General features: G+C 30.0%; 1 protein-coding gene across 2 annotated transcripts in view; it reads right to left on the bottom strand.

The window, feature by feature from the left end:
• Window positions 1-17698, bottom strand: part of LOC134711424 (uncharacterized) — a 42595-nt gene extending 24897 nt beyond the window's left edge. For both annotated transcript variants that reach the window (XM_063571991.1, XM_063571992.1), the window contains exons 1-3: window positions 17345-17698; window positions 9482-9553; window positions 8962-9075 (exon numbers count right to left, since the gene is read on the bottom strand). The gene's annotated coding sequence lies outside the window, so the exon portion shown is untranslated. The remainder of the gene's footprint in view (window positions 1-8961; window positions 9076-9481; window positions 9554-17344) is intronic.
• Window positions 17699-17914: the final 216 nt, after the last annotated feature.

Below are 17914 nucleotides of genomic sequence, written 5' to 3'. Positions count from 1 at the left end.
TACTAAAATTTCCAAAACTTTAACCACAAAGTTTCGCATACGGAATGTAGGATTGATCATTGCTATGTCTCGCTTTTTCAACTAAAGTCAAAGGCTTGACAAAAAGCAAAGGAACAATATGACTACTGGTAATGACTGTTAATGATTGTTTATTTGTGCATTTCAGGCATATATGTCCAGTTCAAGATCTTTGTGAAAAACCTATAGCTTGGAATTAAAAGAATAACTTATTCAAGAACCAGCAAAGCATACTATTGAGATCATGATTATCTAAATACTCAAGAACTTAATAAAAAAAAAAAAAATTACTATTCACAACTGATGATTTCTGTTATTAACAGTATACTAATTTTTTGGTGAAATAAAAAAGTTGCTCAAGAATGCAATGTAGGTCATTCAGTGGTGCATTTGTTTGAAATATTATAAACATTTATAGATGATATCTCAACATAGTTTTTCTAGAATGCTACTGAAAATTCATTACCCATATCACAGAAGCATATGGTATATTTTGAGGTGACCGAAAATGGTTGTGTAATTCATTAAATCATGTACTACTTGTGCTGTAAATTCATTGACACTCCAATATTTGATGAAAAAAAATCCCTTAAAACAGTACTCAGCCACTTTAAAAAAAGACAAATTTTCATGGGCAAAGAATGCCTTCTCTAGCGAGAATAAGAGAATAAGAAACACACTAAATGATTTTATTCTTTCTTAAATTACTATCATTTCATAAAAACTGTAGATGGCCAGTAAAAAGTTGTTTAGCACTTCTCAAATACTTTTAATATCTTTAAGGTTGAAATTGAAACAGTTTAAACCCCAAAGTCATGATGAAAAATCTTGATCATGGATTAAGATAAGAACCAAAAAAATCATGATCTATCACTAAATTTCCTCTTTCCAAATCCCACATTTTTTCAAAATCGATTACTCTTCATTTTAACATACAACCAATCCCTGTTTTAATCCATTTTAGATTTGTAGGTATCAAGCTCTACCAATTTATATCCAACAGACATTGACAGGGTCACAAAGTTATCTTACTGAATAAACAAATCAAATAAATAATCAATTAAATAAACCTGTATTACATATTTACAATCAAGTGCACCAAATAAAAGTAAATTTAGAGTTACTTCCCTTCCCACATAAAATTTTAATAGAGATTTTTCTTTAGCATTTTAAGTTATCTGTAAGACTATATGGTGAGTAAGAAACAAAGAAGGACCATGGAACGTAAATTCAAATACCTTTAAGATTTTACATCACATCTTTCTTTTATTTAAAAACATTTCTAATTTCAAAAGTGGTTTTGTTAAAGTAATCAAATAAAATTTCATTAAATACATGCACATTCCATTTGAATAAATGTAAAATTCTTTTGAAATTCCCTTTATAAAGAAAACATTTTTCTTTCCAGAAAAGACTCAAAGTAGGGCATTGTTTAAAAAAAAGTATTAAATTTATCTTCATATATGGCAATTGTACTTTAAAAAATATATTCTTAGGAGCAGCATCCATCCTTATTCTTATATAACTAACTCCACAACTATTAACTAAAATTGTGAGAGAAAAAAAATGCAGCATGTACCAGACAAAGAGGAATCCAACACACCTATGATTGATTTACATCTGACATTTAAGGACACTTAAACTTTTTAACTTTTTTTTATCTTACTACTATTAGAATTTTCCTATCATACAAAAGGCCAAAAGGAGTACATGTATTAACTTTTAAATGAAAACTATGTCATAAGGTATTATTTTACAGAACACGTTCATATTCTAATAGGATAAACCAATACACATTAATAATATTGAACTTTAAAATGATAGGTGTTGAACAAGTCTGGTTATCTATACTTTAGTTATATCCAATAAAATGTCAGAGTTAGGGGACCATGGAATGTCATTATATCTGTTGACAAAGTAGATTTTCACCTTCTTTCAACCTGTTAATTAATTTATGTTACCATCAATAGGTACTTAATTCTCGTCTTTTGTACCTAGGATTTTCTTATTAAAGTTAAAATAAACTGTCCTATCTGAAAAAAGACCCCCACTTCACTGTGTTCATTTATAACAATAATATATATTGAAAACAGTAATTAGGTTAGCCTTGTTTAAATAGGAATGATAAATGATATATAAATGATCTTTTCTATGTCTTGCATATATAGTACATCTACAAAATGATTATCAAATTAAATTTCAAATTAATTTGTATTGCTGTACTGTTATCAATCAAAACTTTCTTAAAGATCTTCAAATAAAAAAATCTTGCATCTTAAGTTATGTGCTTTGAAAAAGTTTGTGTTTTAGTTTTTTTTTATACAGCAATGAAGGAGGTAATGAGGAAAATTTAAACCCATATTAATTTGGTTTATCATTTACCGCAAACACAGCCCTTAATATATTTTGACCTTTGAATAAAACAGTAGTGGATATCAACTTTCCATCTATATGTCCATTCAAATGTAACAATCGTCAAAAAAAAGTGGGGTTCCAACCCCAGAACCCACCCCCTGAATCCGCCACTGAGGTTTTACTTAAAAATAAAGGCAGTTTATCCAAGACTGCCAACCTAGATGAAAGAATTATATATGAGATTCTCAAATAATAAAGCTATTGAGACTAGTCTTTGATAATTAAATATCATATCTCAAAATAGTTACTGCATTGCCAATACTCAAATATTTAGGTAACAAAACCATCTCTTAGCAAATGTATTATATTGAGATTATCTTTTCAAATTTCTTTCTTGTTGGACAAAATATTGCATGGAAGTGCCCTGAAAATTATACTGAACAATATCAGGGGCGGATCCAGCCATTTAAAAAAAAAGGGGGGGGGGGGGTCCTAACCCAGACAGAGGGGGGGTTCCAATTACATGTCCCCATTCAAATGCATTGATTGTCCAAAAAATAGGGGGGTTCCAACCCCTTGAACCCCCCTCTAGATCAGCGTCTGAATATAATTGGCAGATTTCTTAAGGTTTCTACCATGTTTTATATAATTTCCTATACTGGGGACTGTCCATGTCAAAATTGGTCCAGTGTATAGAATTATGTCCTGAATATTTATGAAATATTTGCAACTGGGTGTGAAGAAAGCAATAATCAATGGAAGTTGATAAACTTTCAAATTTTATCAAAACATTTCTATTTTTAATTGACAGTAGCTACCTTGGTTGTAATCTAAAATTAAGAGACAATCACTAACCCAATAATCCTTAATATCTTCAAATTAGTCTGCATATTCTGATACAAGATAAACATTAACATTTTCAATATCTAAGTTTTATTTATTGTCCTACATAAATAAATCATCTCATTATTTTTTTTAGGGTCATATGTGTCCTATCTTTTAAAATGCTCATGCTTCATTAAATGTATACCATATAAATAATAATTTATGCATTAAATTTTATGTTTATTGAGTATTTAATTGGTATCTTTTAAATATTTATGTAAAATAATCAGACCACTCACAAGTATTAAAGTCTTATTGATTATCAAAACTTAACATATCCAGGGTTTGAACAACTTTCTTTGGAATTTGTTTTGAAAACAAAGAAAACAAAACGGTGTTTCATATATACTTTCACATGTATTTTTCAGGCAATGCCTACAACATAAGGTGCATGATATAATGTTCAAATAAGAATATTCTTCTACACAAACAAACATTTGAAACTAGATATCATTGATATGGGAGGCATCTCTGTGGGCTCCACTGAATAATGTGTGGTAAAAATTTGTATCTTTACCATAAGAAATGGGGTTGTCAACTGAAACCAAAGTTTCTGACCTTGATCTTTGACCTAGGAAGTTGTGCATAAGTTATTACACACCCTTTGGTGTTGGTTTATATACATGTCAACTTTGAAATACAAACTGTTCTCAAGATATAGAGTGGACACAATCTTTACCATAGGACATAGGGTTGTCAACTAAAACCAAAGTTCATGACCTTTGACCTAGGAAGATGTACATACATTATGACACACCCTCTGGTGTTAATTAATATAAATGTCAAGTATTACTTTTAAATCATAAGTAAATGGTTTTCAAGATATAGAGTGGACACAAAACAGACATGGACAGACAAACTATAGTGCCATTCAGTGGGCACTAATTAAGTGTTGATGACTTTTTTATAAAGCCTACAAGCTACATACAGTCTTTTCTACTAACCATAAGCTCATGGCCCTGCTAGGAAAAAAAATTGTAGGGTCCGTAATATTTTGTGAAAAAGAGGCTACACAACCAATATCCAATTCAAGAATTGTATGACAGTCTGTCAGGCTGGCTAGTCAAGCAGTTTTCACAAATCATACTTGTAGTCTGAATATACAAAAAGTTTGCATAATGTCTGAGGCTAATGGTCCATTTTTAATCATACAACAACATGTATTACAATACTTAACATTAAAAGAGTTCATATGCAAGTTCTTAAATGAAACAATATAGCCCAATGCATCCAAAATATTCCAGAATGTAAATTCTAAAAGTTGGTTATGCAATTTTATACGAACATATTCAGTGACAAAAATAAACTGATTATCATACAATTGGTATTAAACAGCTAAAACGATGAAATAGGACTAAACAAATAAAATTTAATTACGTAGATATTGACAAAGCTATCAAAAATAGAGAAAAGGCAATTAACTCCATTTTTCATAATTCAAAAAGCAATTAAATGCATTATTCTTATTTCTACTGATAATTGCATGCACATATATAATTGGATTTTCAAAAGCATATTTTAGACAGAAGCCTTTCTTTTAACTATTCAGCACACAGGACTGTATCTATTATCACTTCAAAAAAAGAATAGGTAATTCAGTCACCTATAATGCATACTATAGCAGTCTCAGCATTTCAGTAATTTGATGCTTACAATGTCAAAGGACTCTTTTGAGCATTTACAATTAAAAAAATATTTTCATTCATTCACAAATAACAGTATTCGTTTCAAGTTTGTTTTAATTGAAATTTCACTCCACGTCATAAATTTGTTCCATTAATTGATTATGAATGAAAACATGGAAGTAAGAATTCGTATAATATGGATTCATGAATTATTGATATTAGTATTAAAATGATCCTAATAAAGTGCAATTTGTTTGAAACTTTTAGAATGTCTATATGAAACTAAAAACTAGATGCTCTAAAGACAAATGAAAGAGCATATTTATGCTGCAAATCTGGATATTGAAACAATACTTTAACACTCCCAATTTTGGGACATACATACAGACAGACGGACAAGGGTAAAACTTAAAAAAAGATTTTAGTCATGGAATATATTTTAGTCTACAATGTTTGAGACTAAACTATATTTCATGACTAAATCGTTTTTTTGTTCATTTTGTTTAGCTAATCATTATTACAACTTTTAAAGTTATCTCCATAATAGTTTTCAAGATAAGAGCAAAGAGTAAAAGAATTTAGTAAAATTTATAATTTAAGGGCAATAACTCCTATAAAAAGTTGTCAGATAGTTTAAACATAGGCAGACAAGAGGACAAGGTCGATTTAAAAATTCTAACCAATTTTTGCCGCGTCAGATTTTTTTCTATGCCATTTTCCAGATAATCAACAAAACTGGTATCTTACCCCTTAGTTTCACTTAGACAGGGTCATTGGGTTTTTTTTTTTGGAAGGGGGGGGGCTTACAGAGGAAACTAGGGATAGATATTTTTTTCCAAAAAAGACAATGACAGAAAATAGAATGCATAGAATACTGTTCATATGGTCTCGAGCATGAAGAACATCATTATTTTTAGACATTCAAGAACAACAAAATTTTTAACTAAATATCATTAACCTAATATGTTTTCTTTTTCATTTCTAAACAATGATTAACTATTTAAATATTTCATTCAAATGCCAAAGAATACACTAAAGACATTTGTCTAATTGGTCAAGGTAACTACGGACACTAAAGACATTTGTCTAATTGGTCAAGGTAACTACGGACACTAAAGACATTTGTCTAATTGGTCAAGGTAACTACGGAGACTAAAGACATTTGTCTAATTGGTCAAGGTAACTACGGAGACTAAAGACATTTGTCTAATTGGTCAAGGTAACTACGGAGACTAAAGACATTTGTCTAATTGGTCAAGGTAACTACGGAGACTAAAGACATTTGTCTAATTGGTCAAGGTAACTACGGAGACTAAAGACATTTGTCTAATTGGTCAAGGTAACTACGGAGACTAAAGACATTTGTCTAATTGGTCAAGGTAACTACGGAGAAGTTATTATCAACACTTTATTATAGATCTTTCATGACACGCTATAAAATGTCATGTCAAAGAAAAACATTATTATATTAAATGGTATTAAATACAAGTCAATTTTTGTATTCCTCCAAGTCAATTCTTTTCAAATTATTTATCACTCAGGTCATCAAGGTGAAATAAACAATATACAATTAAATAGGACACAAAATAAAATAGTTTATCTAAGGTGTGATCAGTTTATATGATCCCAATCAATAAAATCGTTAAATCAAATAAAATATATAATAAGAGTCAAGACATTCAACTTCTTAAACAAAATATGCTTAGTCAAAATTGGAATCATTAAAATAATAAATGGAATCTTAATTTTATGAATACAAAAATGTATCCTACACAGTCTGTGCCAAACTATTTTAGAGTTTGTCTGACAGAAACTTTATAAGAGTTTGTCTGACCAAAACTTTATAAGAGTTTGTCTGACCGAAAAAAAATTAATTTGAACTTTTCTACTTTATATAATTTGAACTTTTCTACTATATATTCAACTAAAAAATTGTAAAAGTTCTGTCTGACAGAATGATTTTTTGTCTGACATTTTGTCGGTTAGACAGTTTGGGATACACTAGACACATACAGTAATTTTGACTTGGATATATTCCCTGCATCAAGCTTACTCTCCCCATCAAATTGGAGACCAATTTACCATAATATATGTTATATTTAGAATGAAAGCTGTGGCGGATAGAAATCAACCTTATGCAAGTGTACTTCTACATGTACATCATACCTGTAAAAGACTTTGATTGATTTTGGAACAATAAATTGCAAAAGAAAAGTCTTCTCGATGAGTTTGTTCTATTTTGTAGGGTTCTTCTAGCTATCAAATTCAATTATTAAACTGTTACAGACTAATTGCAGAGATTTTTTCAACACTAACAAGTTGAAAGATGGTTTTCCTTTGCATAACATCAATTTCTATTTGTCGCTGTTCATATATCAAATTGTAACAATACTTTAACTCTCCAAATACTTTTGTTCGAGCATATGTGTTTTTTTAATAAATAATCAGATATTTCAGAAATTCAATATAAAATTCATGGCTTTTAGTATTGAAGAGGATAGTAAACAAAAGTTAAGTTTGTATTGTCAACATGTAGCACATTTTGTATGACGTGAGGATTGTAATACATATTTTATAAAATGATGTACATTTTGTAAGTACCGAACAAATAATGCTTCATTCTAACAATGCGTGGTCTGTGAATGCTATTACAACATAATGTAATTGCAGACAAACACATCCAGTTCTAATAATAAAATTTTAAAATTCTAAATCTTACAACATTGAAAATGTCAAATTAAACATCAATGCATCAAACATTATATTGGGCAAAAAAAGAGTCAAGTGAATGAGTGCCTCTACACCTAAGATAAGTTAGGTGATTTCAAAAGCAATTTGGTAACAAATTTAAGCAATTGGTATTGTAAAAGAACAAAGGCACCAGGATAAGCAATGTAAAATGAAGAGCAATTTTTATTTTGTATTAATGAAATTTAATCTATTTTGAATAAGACTTAACATATACTTAAATCAGTTGACTGTCCTTCCTTAGTTAAAAAGATTTAAAAATCAAACTCAAAATGACAATTCTAAAATTTGCCCTTCTCTGATTTTTCCCCTTTCATCCTTTTTACTAAGTTATATATATACATATAACATTGGATATAAAGCTTAATGACATCAGTCTTGATTCATATTGTAAGAGTAAACAGTTGGACACTTTCACTTTAATTTTGCAACAGTGAATAATAATACATTGACAAGGATTAAAAAAAGTACAAGGCTTAGAAACAGGTTAATAGAGAGGGGACAGGACCTTTAAATTCAGGACCTTGGAATCTCATGTTTTTAAGCCCAAAATTTTGGGATCATGAACCCTCCGAACCCCCTCTTAATACGTTTTTTTTATTTTTTATGAAAATTTACCTTGAAAAGAGCAAAAGTGTATAACTTCTTAAAATCTTAAAATAACAGAAAACCCATTGTCTTGCCTTATTAAAATGTTTTAAAATTACATTATTCCATTTGGAAAATGTTCAAAAAATCACTTTGTGTTGCATTGGATGTCAGAAGTCATTACCAAATTAGTGAGCTTCTTCATGCACAAAGATATTGTGTGTATAAGTTTATTTAATATTTTAAAATAGTAAATACATGACTTTATATCGGAATATAATATGAAATGTGACTAAATTTCTATTTAAGGTATATTCTCTTAAATGGATACAAATTCATCTGCCGAAAATGAATTGAAAGATTTTTTTTCTCTTTACTGACATAAATGCAAATATAATGATAATTATAATTGGCTAGCTATTATATCATATACCTTCATTTATTCAGATTGAGGGACATTTTTTGTGGATTTTGTGGTATGACAAAGTTGAAATATTGTGAAGGCTTGTATAGTTCTAGTAAACTTGTAAAATCAAATATCTAAAATTTCAAGTTTCCTCAATCCACAAAATTGGTACCCACTAAAAAAGTGAATCCATAGTTATCTATGTTTAAATATAAACTACAGAAATTATAGAAATAAATTAATTTCATGTGTTTCTTAGAACTTTATAGTTTTATAAAAAGGATAAATTTGAACTTTGAAATATTGTTTTATAAATAAGATATGTATTTGACTTACCATAGCTTTCCATAAAGACAACAGACAAAACCTTTTCTATTCTTCTGGTAATAACTTCTGTTTATTATTAGTCCCATTATTACAAACTGCAGTAATTACTTTTTCTACCATTTTCTGCAATACACAAAAGCCTCACACGTATGAAAGGAGAAATGATTAAAAGTCCTTTTGTGCTTCATTGTTTGTCACTGATAAAAGTTAAAAAACTTATGAAGAATCCTATACAATATAGGTATATACTTATATATATTTACTGAACTGTGGTCGACTCCATTTAACCAACTCGTCTAAATTCATTGTCTAACCAAAATTAAGCTGTAACCGAAAATAGGATTTTAAATTACTATTCAAGCAGAATATACAAGCTTCCATATAGAAATTCGTACTGAATACCGATATTTATCAACAATGACAACACGTCCATCATTATCTTCTAAAATAAAACACAGTAGTGAAAAAAAATCATGATCAAATAGGGGTATTTATCTCAGATTGAAGTAATATTTAAATTAATACCTACTTTCTATTGAAAGTGTACCCTTGAAATTGATATCGTTCTAGGTAGGAGCGGTCCTCTTCAAATATTTGGGTACTACAAGATAAAAATCACAAAAATCAAGTACTAATATATTATCAAAAAATTTCAACACATTTAATAAAATGACAGTTTAAAATTCTTTCACCAGTAGCACAATATATACACTGGTCTTTAACAGATAACGCAAAACCATTTAATAAATATCTATCTCAAATTACGCCCAAGGTCCCCAAACACTTATCAAATATAATCTTTAAAAATGTTTTCAATAATACATATATTTTGATATTCTAATTGATTAATTGTGTTTTCATGTCTAGTAGCAAATATTTCATGCCTAATCAAAATGGGTAATTTTGCATGGATTGGGGGCAAAAAGTTTGTCTTGCAACACATTACCTACTGACCTTTGAAAGACTTAATTGTTGCAAATGATCTTGAAATGCAGTGGGTGTTGCATTATGAACACACAGGCCTTAAACTTAAGGCTCCCTCCTTACACACTTAATATGTAAGTTAAAAATTCCACCCCCCCCCCCCTTTTCCCCCTAATTATTTCTATACCTTGCTCTAGTCAAGCTTGGCAAGATATTTCAATATTAAAGAATGTATTACAAACTACTTTTTCGAAATCTGATAACTTTTCAAATTGTACATACACAATATTTCAATTGATATTTTATAGTGTGTCTAATTCTATGTTAGGGTAGAGCCTGTTGAAACATTAAAGCCTGCTGCATTTGTTTGCACCTGTCCCAAGTCTTGAACCTGTTGTTCAGTGGTTGTCATTTGTTGGTGTGGTTCACAATTGTTTCTCTTTTTTTTTATTTAGATTAGACGGTTGATTTTCTTGTTTAAATGTTTTTCCACTGGTCATTTTTGGGGCCCTTAAACGCTTGTGTGAGCCAAGTCATACAGTTAAAGGCCATACTTTGACATATACTGGTTTACACAAATTTTGACTTGGATGGAGAGTTGTCTTATTGGCAGTCATACCATATTTTTTTATTTTTTTTTATCTATATTCAATATTTCAATTAAAGACTCCTGGAAGCCTAAGAGGCTAGAGCTTTTACAAGAACAAATGTCTTCCTTAATCTTCTGTATGATAATGTCCATGCTGTACACTAAACACTACATATCTCAGTGATGTCAATCTTATAGTATTTCCCAGATGAAATTTAAACCACATTGACACATTATATGTTTCATTATGTTGCTTAATGTTCAGTGGCAAATATAATATTCATATTTAGGACCAAAACAAAGTCAAGTAATATGTAAATATGCTGCTTATTGTCCAGGCCAAATGGCTGAGCTAAAGTCAAGTAAATTGTAACCAACATTTTATTTGTACTTCTTAACAGGGTTTTATTGGCTGCAAGAGCTTGAGCATCATCAATTTAAAATGATCAGACAAAATATATTCATCTATATATTTTCCAATAGCAAGATGTTCTGAACAGAATGATTGATCAATTGTTGGTGTTTACACTATTTTCAGCACGTTTTGCTACATCACAAATCTGAAACAAAGGAAGCAAACAAGACTACTGCTAACTCTATATGCCCCATCCACTTCTACTTAGAAAAAATACTAGTTATATTGATGAAAAATATATGCACATTTCTTTTCTTTATCATCTTTATTGAAATTAATTTAACTATTGTTTGCCTTTATATAGAATTAAATAGCAATTTACATAAACAGTTTCAAGTGCTCTGTCAATGAAAAAATGTTATTTTTCTGTTTAAAAAAACAGAGCACTGCATGTTCAATATGAAGCAACTTATTTCTATTATACTGCTCATACAAGTATTATAATCAGCCATTATATATTATAGAAAAGTGAACTAGATTGGCTTTTACTGAACTGCAGGATATTGTTCTCTGTAGAATAGTAATTTATTGCGGACATTCTACCCGGTACGATCAGGATCAATGTTTAATCATTAAAAAACTATCTTGAATAATGATTTTTCAATATTAAAAAAGTTTCTACGTAAGTGAAAATTGTTATTTGATAGGAAATTGATAGCGGTCCAGCTTCACATCATCCTACACACCAATATTAACGTTGCAATTAACACAATAGAAGATCTATTGATATTTCTAAACAAACAGGTTTTAAACAAAAAAAACTCCCGACAATATCTTATTTTTAAGCTTGTTCAAATTAACTGGTCATCATTATTCAACTTAATGCAAAGTAAATGGTTCACACTTAAAATGTTGTTTAATATCTAACACCAAGTTTGAATCAGCTGTTTTCAAATAGTACATGACATAAAATCCTTTTTCACTTGGCAGAATCCAAAGCAAAGGAAGAGTATAATGTGTTTTTTGCTTTGAATTTTTTTTCATGACTGAAAAATCACATACCTGGACATTTTTAAAGAGCAATTTTGTACACAATTTTAAACAAAACTATGAATTTTACAATGGTTTTAGGCTTGTAAAAGTATGAAGAAGCCAAAAAACAACATTAAAATATATTTAAAGGCCCCCTTGAAGGTTTTGTACATTTATAAGAACCATCTGGGAAGTAAATCCCCCATGGGCATTTTAAAAAGTTAGCAGGTATGAAGACATCCTAAATATAATTAATGTTCATATAAACTTTCTATCATTATTATACTTTTCCTTACACTCTAATAATTGCAAAGAAGTAAGTTTGATGTCTGTAAGAAACTAGACAATCAAGCAAACATTAAAAATATGCTGTTTTCTACACCAACATTTCGCTGTTAAATTAAAAGCATTGTACAAGTCCATGAAAGATCCCCCTTTTTTTCGCCATACACACAGACAAAAACGTAGTAAAAATTAAAAAGTTCATTCTAAGGCCAAAACCATGATACACAGTTTGTAAAGAACCATATCATTACATTTTATAAAAGATCATCCTTGCAAAAATGGCCTGATTACTTTATACAAAATAAAAAGATATGAATATGAATAATTAGAACCAAGAACATGAATAGTATGAATAGAATGTACCTTTCACATATAAAAATTTCAATTAGATTCTTCTGAAGGCTATAAGTTCATAATTTAATCAATATGACTTTTAGAAGAAATGAAAAAAAGAAAATTTTGTAAAAGACTGGCAATGAATTCAGTGAATACTTTGAGCAATATAAGCTACTTTATCACTTCAAGTATGGTCAGCGAACTTCAAAGTGGCAAAGTAAAATTGTTTAAATCAAAACCTATAAATGAATATTTCAATATAGTGTTTCTATCCCGTTTCTATAGCATGGTAAAATGTGAAAAATCAACTCCTTTTCAGTTTACATCATAATTGTCCAGAAAAAAAGTACTTAAGGCAAGTGCAAACAAAAAATATGATAAATGTTGACTGTCTGAAGAGTTTTGACCGATGAACAAGAAAACCCAGTTACAGCACAGCAGTGGTTGTCAGATTGTTAACTTTATATAGATTTCCACTTATGTCCTTAATGTATTGTGACCAAGGTTATTTCAAAGGTTTTCAAATATTTTAACCCACTCTATGTTTAGATCACCCCGAATTTTTCTAGGGGTTCGTGTAGCTCAGTCTTTAGTTTTCTATGTTGTGTATTGTGTACATTTGTTTATCTGTTAATTTTTTTTTAATTTTCAGCCATGGCCTTGTCAGTTTATTTTTCAACTAATTAGTTTGAATTTCCCTCTGGTATCTTTTTTCTCTATCAAGAGTTTTGGTGGGTAATTTTTTTTAAAAGTAATTAATTTTTTTCAAATGCTTAGAATTCAGAGTTTTCCAAATCTTTCCAGATGACCTTTGAAGTGAATCTGCTGGTCCTAACTTATATCTCTATTTCAAAATACCAAAATAGTGTCAACAATCCTTTGCAAAATTTTAATAGTTAAAACCTTCGGACCATCTCTGATTATTTATGATTTTTTGCAAAAGTTTATGTACAGTAGAAAATGGTATTAAAAAAATCTTAGAACAACTAAACAAAACAGTTAGCAGAACTTTTAAAAAGAGAAAAATGCCAAAAGTAATTTTAAAGTTTGATTCACTTCAATGTGAGACTGTCCCCTGTGTCTGAGTTTAATTGCCAATTTCATCCGTTGATATTAAACTAACTTGGTTTGTGCAAATGTAATAAATATTGCAATGGCAGTTTATTACATCAGAAACTGCAAAAAAAAATATCTGTTCTTTTGTAATCAAGTTGTCAATCTAATATATGTTTTTTGCAAAAACTCAGGTTCATACAAAATATTGTTGATATAAACATGATAAATTTGATAAAAACAGAAATAAATGAATAAATTCAAAATTCAACTAAAATAAGAAATGATTGTAACACTAACAGGAAGCTGCTACAAAGTCTCCCAAAACAGGTCAAACTCTACAAATTATTCATAGATCTTGCATAAATTATATGGCTTAGCCATAGGGGTGGGGATCATAACCATTTACAAGATTCAAAATACAGGGGATAGAGATGACACTTTGGGACTCACACTGTATATCATTCAAATTATATTGGCATGATAATCAGAACATTTATTTGGATAAGGGATGAGGATTGTAACATGATTTATAAGATATAAGAACATATTTAAATGATAGGGGTGCAGGTGACCCCTTGGAGCTTATCATGTATATCATTCAAATCATATTTGCTTATAAACAAGAATATCCATGGTTTAGGGGTGGGAATATCCACCATTTCGAGATATTCGAACAAATTTAAATGACTAGGGTGGAAATGACTCCTTGGGACTAACTCTGTATATAGTTCAAATTATCTTGACATAACAAACATGCAGGAATATTTTTGGTGTAAGGGGTAGCAGTTATGACCATTTACAAGATATTCAAACATTCTCAAGTGATAGGGGTGAGGATGATCCCTGGGGACTCACTTTGTATATCATTTTGTCATGAAGAACAGGAATATATCTGCCTTATGAATTGGGATCTCACCATTTTCTAGATATTTGAACATTATCATTATGACTCTCGATATATTTTGTCATGTATAACTTTTTCAATTCTTTAGATTCTCCAATATTTGAAGACTTTTTTGTAAATTGAAAAAAATGCTCAAGGTCAAAGATGAAGGTCATAAGTGACCATTGACATTATACCTTGAAGAAGGCCATATGTACCTTTGGTCATTACTGAAGACCCCATGTGTCTATCACTAACTGTTCTGAAGTCATAATCATTTGAAAATAAAATAAAATAGGGTTCTATGGTAAACTCCTCCCTATTTTATTAAATGTCCTTGTAATCAGATAAACCAAATGAGAAAGACATGTACACCTTACTATCAATCTATGAATTAAATATATTTGAACTATTGCTTATTGTATCTAAGAAACAAAATTAACCATGAAAACTCAACATTAACTAATTAACCCCCAAAATGAGGTCAAGGTCAGATAATACCTGCCAGACAGACATTTAAAGCTTATAATCCTTCCATACAACAAATATAGTTGACCTATTGCTTATAGTTTCAGAAAAAAACAGACCAAAACACAAAAACTTAACACTGAGCAATGAACTGTGAAAATGAGGTCAAGTCAAATAAACCCTTCTGAGGCTGACTTGTACATCATAAAATATTTCTGTACACCAAATATAGTTGACTTATAGCATATTTTGTTAGACAAAAAAACAAAAATCAAAAACTTATCTTTGACCACTGAACCATGAAAATAAGGTCAAGGTCAGATGACACCTACCCACTACACATAAACAGCTTACAATCATTCCATATACCAAATATAGTACACTATTTCATCCAGTAAAAGAAAAACAGACCAAAAAACAAAACCCTTACTATAACCACTGAACCATGAAAATGAGGTCAAGGTCAGATGACACCTGCCAGTTGGACATGTACACCTTACACCTCTTCCATACACCAAATATACTAGACCAATTGCTTATAATATCTGAGATTATGTACTTGACCACCAAAAATTAACCTTGTTCACTGATTCATGAAATGAGTTTGAAGTTAAATGAAAATAAATGAAAGGCATGAGGACCTTGCAAGGTATGTACATACCAAATATAGTTATCCTATTACTCATAATAAGAGAGAAATTAACATTACAAATAATCTTAATTTTTTTTTTAAGTAGTCATTAAACCATGAAAATGAGGTCAAGGACAGTGATGTGACTGACAGAAACTATGCAACATAAGACATCTATATACAAAGTATGAAGCATTCAGGTCTTCCATCTTTTAAAATATAAAGCTTTTAAGAAGTTAGTTAACACAGTCACTGCCGGAACACATCCCTATGTTGAGCTTTCTGCAACTAAAGTCGCAGGCTCGACAAAAACTTAAACTTATGTCTTCCTTAAACATTATCCTTAACCTGATTAATGAACCTAAAGGAGTAGAATCATATATTAAGTCAACTATTTAAAGATGAGAAGTGATATGTTTGAGAAAGTAATACATGACGATTTGTAAAGTTCTTCTTACAAAGCTATGCCAGTTTCACTGTAATTAGGTTCAAATATAGATTTTTGGATAGTTGACAAATCTTCTGGATATCAACCACAATGAGGTTTGGGTTACATTAATAGCAGTCAGAAAAACTCAATATTTAAGTTAGATAGTAATAAATCAAGGGTTCCAAGTGGTGAAGTTGAAGTCATCACTTTGAAAATTTGTGTTTGTGTTGGGGTTCATACTGCCCAGTCATAAGTTTTCCTGTGTTGTGTTTTGTAGACAATTTTTGACATGCCTAAATTTTTCATCGAGGAGTCGCACGTTAGACACAGGCGAGCTACTGCAGGTCTCTTGAACATCAAGGCAGGCAAACTTTACCCTCAGTAAATTGTCTTCTACTAATGAGTTTAACTATTTATTGGTAACCTCTATCTCTATTTCATTGCTATTTTTGGACACAGCTGCCATGTTTTAATTTCACTTTAACCATTATTACCCAAGTTTGTTTTAACAGTTCATAAAAATATATCTGTGAGTTTAGATACCATTCATTTGTAAGGTTCTCTCAAGAGACATCTTAAAGATTGGAAACAGACAGAATGGTATCAGCTTTGGTCATTGTTGAAGGCCATAAAGCGACCTATAGTTGTTAATTTTGTTTCATGTGGTCTTTTCTAGAGAGTTGTTTCATTGACAATCGTACCTCATCTTCTTTTCAATATATAGAAACACACTTGCCAATGAAGACAAAATATCACAAGGATGTGTAGTGAAAATGGTTCTAGCATATTGTTTTAAGAAAATAACAAGAATGTGTCCAAAGTACATGGATGCCCACTCGCACTATCCTTTTACATGTTCCATGGACCGTGAAATTGGGTAATAATCTAATTTGGCATTAAAATAAGAAAGATTATACTATAGGGAACATATGTACTAAGTTTCAAGTTGATTGGACTTCAATTTTATCAAAAACTACCTTGACCAAAAACTTTAACCTGAAATTCCCACTTTCATTTTCTATGTTCAGTGGACTGTGAAATTGGGGTCAAAAGTCTAATTTGGCTTTAAAATTAGAAAGATCATATCATAAGCAAGAAGTGTACTAAGTTTCAAGTTGATTGGATTTCAGCTTCATCAAAAACTACCTTGACCAAAAACTTGTAACCTGAACGGACAGACGGACGCACAGATGGATGAACGAACGAGCCACAGACCAGAAAACATAATGCCCCTCTACTATTGTAGGTGGGGCATAAAAACAAACTTTAATAAAACATGTAAACTTTAAATGAGAATAAAGTTTTTTTTTTAAATTGAAGATCTTTCCATACAATATAAGATTGAGATTGTTTCCTAAACACATTAATTTATTTATGATGAGAGAGAAAAGAAAAATTCCTACCTTTTCTGTACTGGTCAGGTTAATCCCTTCACAAGTTTTCTGCTTGTCAAACCATTCTAGTACCTCCATACATTCTTATTTTTCTCCCTGTTGGTATATACAATATCACCACTTTATCATATTTGGTTTTCAATTATTGATAAAACAATCAAATACTCAACGAATACCAAGCCTAGTGCAAATCTACGAACAAATAGATTCCGCTTTTGTTGACTTACAAATGGTTTACGACTGATTTAATTAAATATTTGTAAAAATATCAACGGGTGTAAAATGGAAAAAAATATCTTTCAGAAACAATATTACTGTTACAAGATTAGAAATGTTAAAGATTTAAAATCCAACGACCACCAATTGGTTAGGATTCAAGTTTGATATGATTTAATGAATAGAATATGTTAATACAGGTATCTATGTTCAAAACTAACTCTATATGACAGAAAAGCCCTTTTTCAATTGGAAATTATATATATTTAAATGTCAGACTTTAATTAAAGTATTTACAAAGACAAACTTTGATATTTCCAGAGTTATTTATGTTATTGATGTCAACAGGATGATTTTAAATAT

This window comes from Mytilus trossulus, chromosome 3 (assembly GCF_036588685.1).
Source record: "Mytilus trossulus isolate FHL-02 chromosome 3, PNRI_Mtr1.1.1.hap1, whole genome shotgun sequence".
NCBI classification, from domain to species: domain Eukaryota; kingdom Metazoa; phylum Mollusca; class Bivalvia; order Mytilida; family Mytilidae; genus Mytilus; species Mytilus trossulus.
The sequence above is the reverse complement of the archived record's forward strand: the minus strand, read 5'-3'. Positions and strand labels throughout refer to the sequence as shown.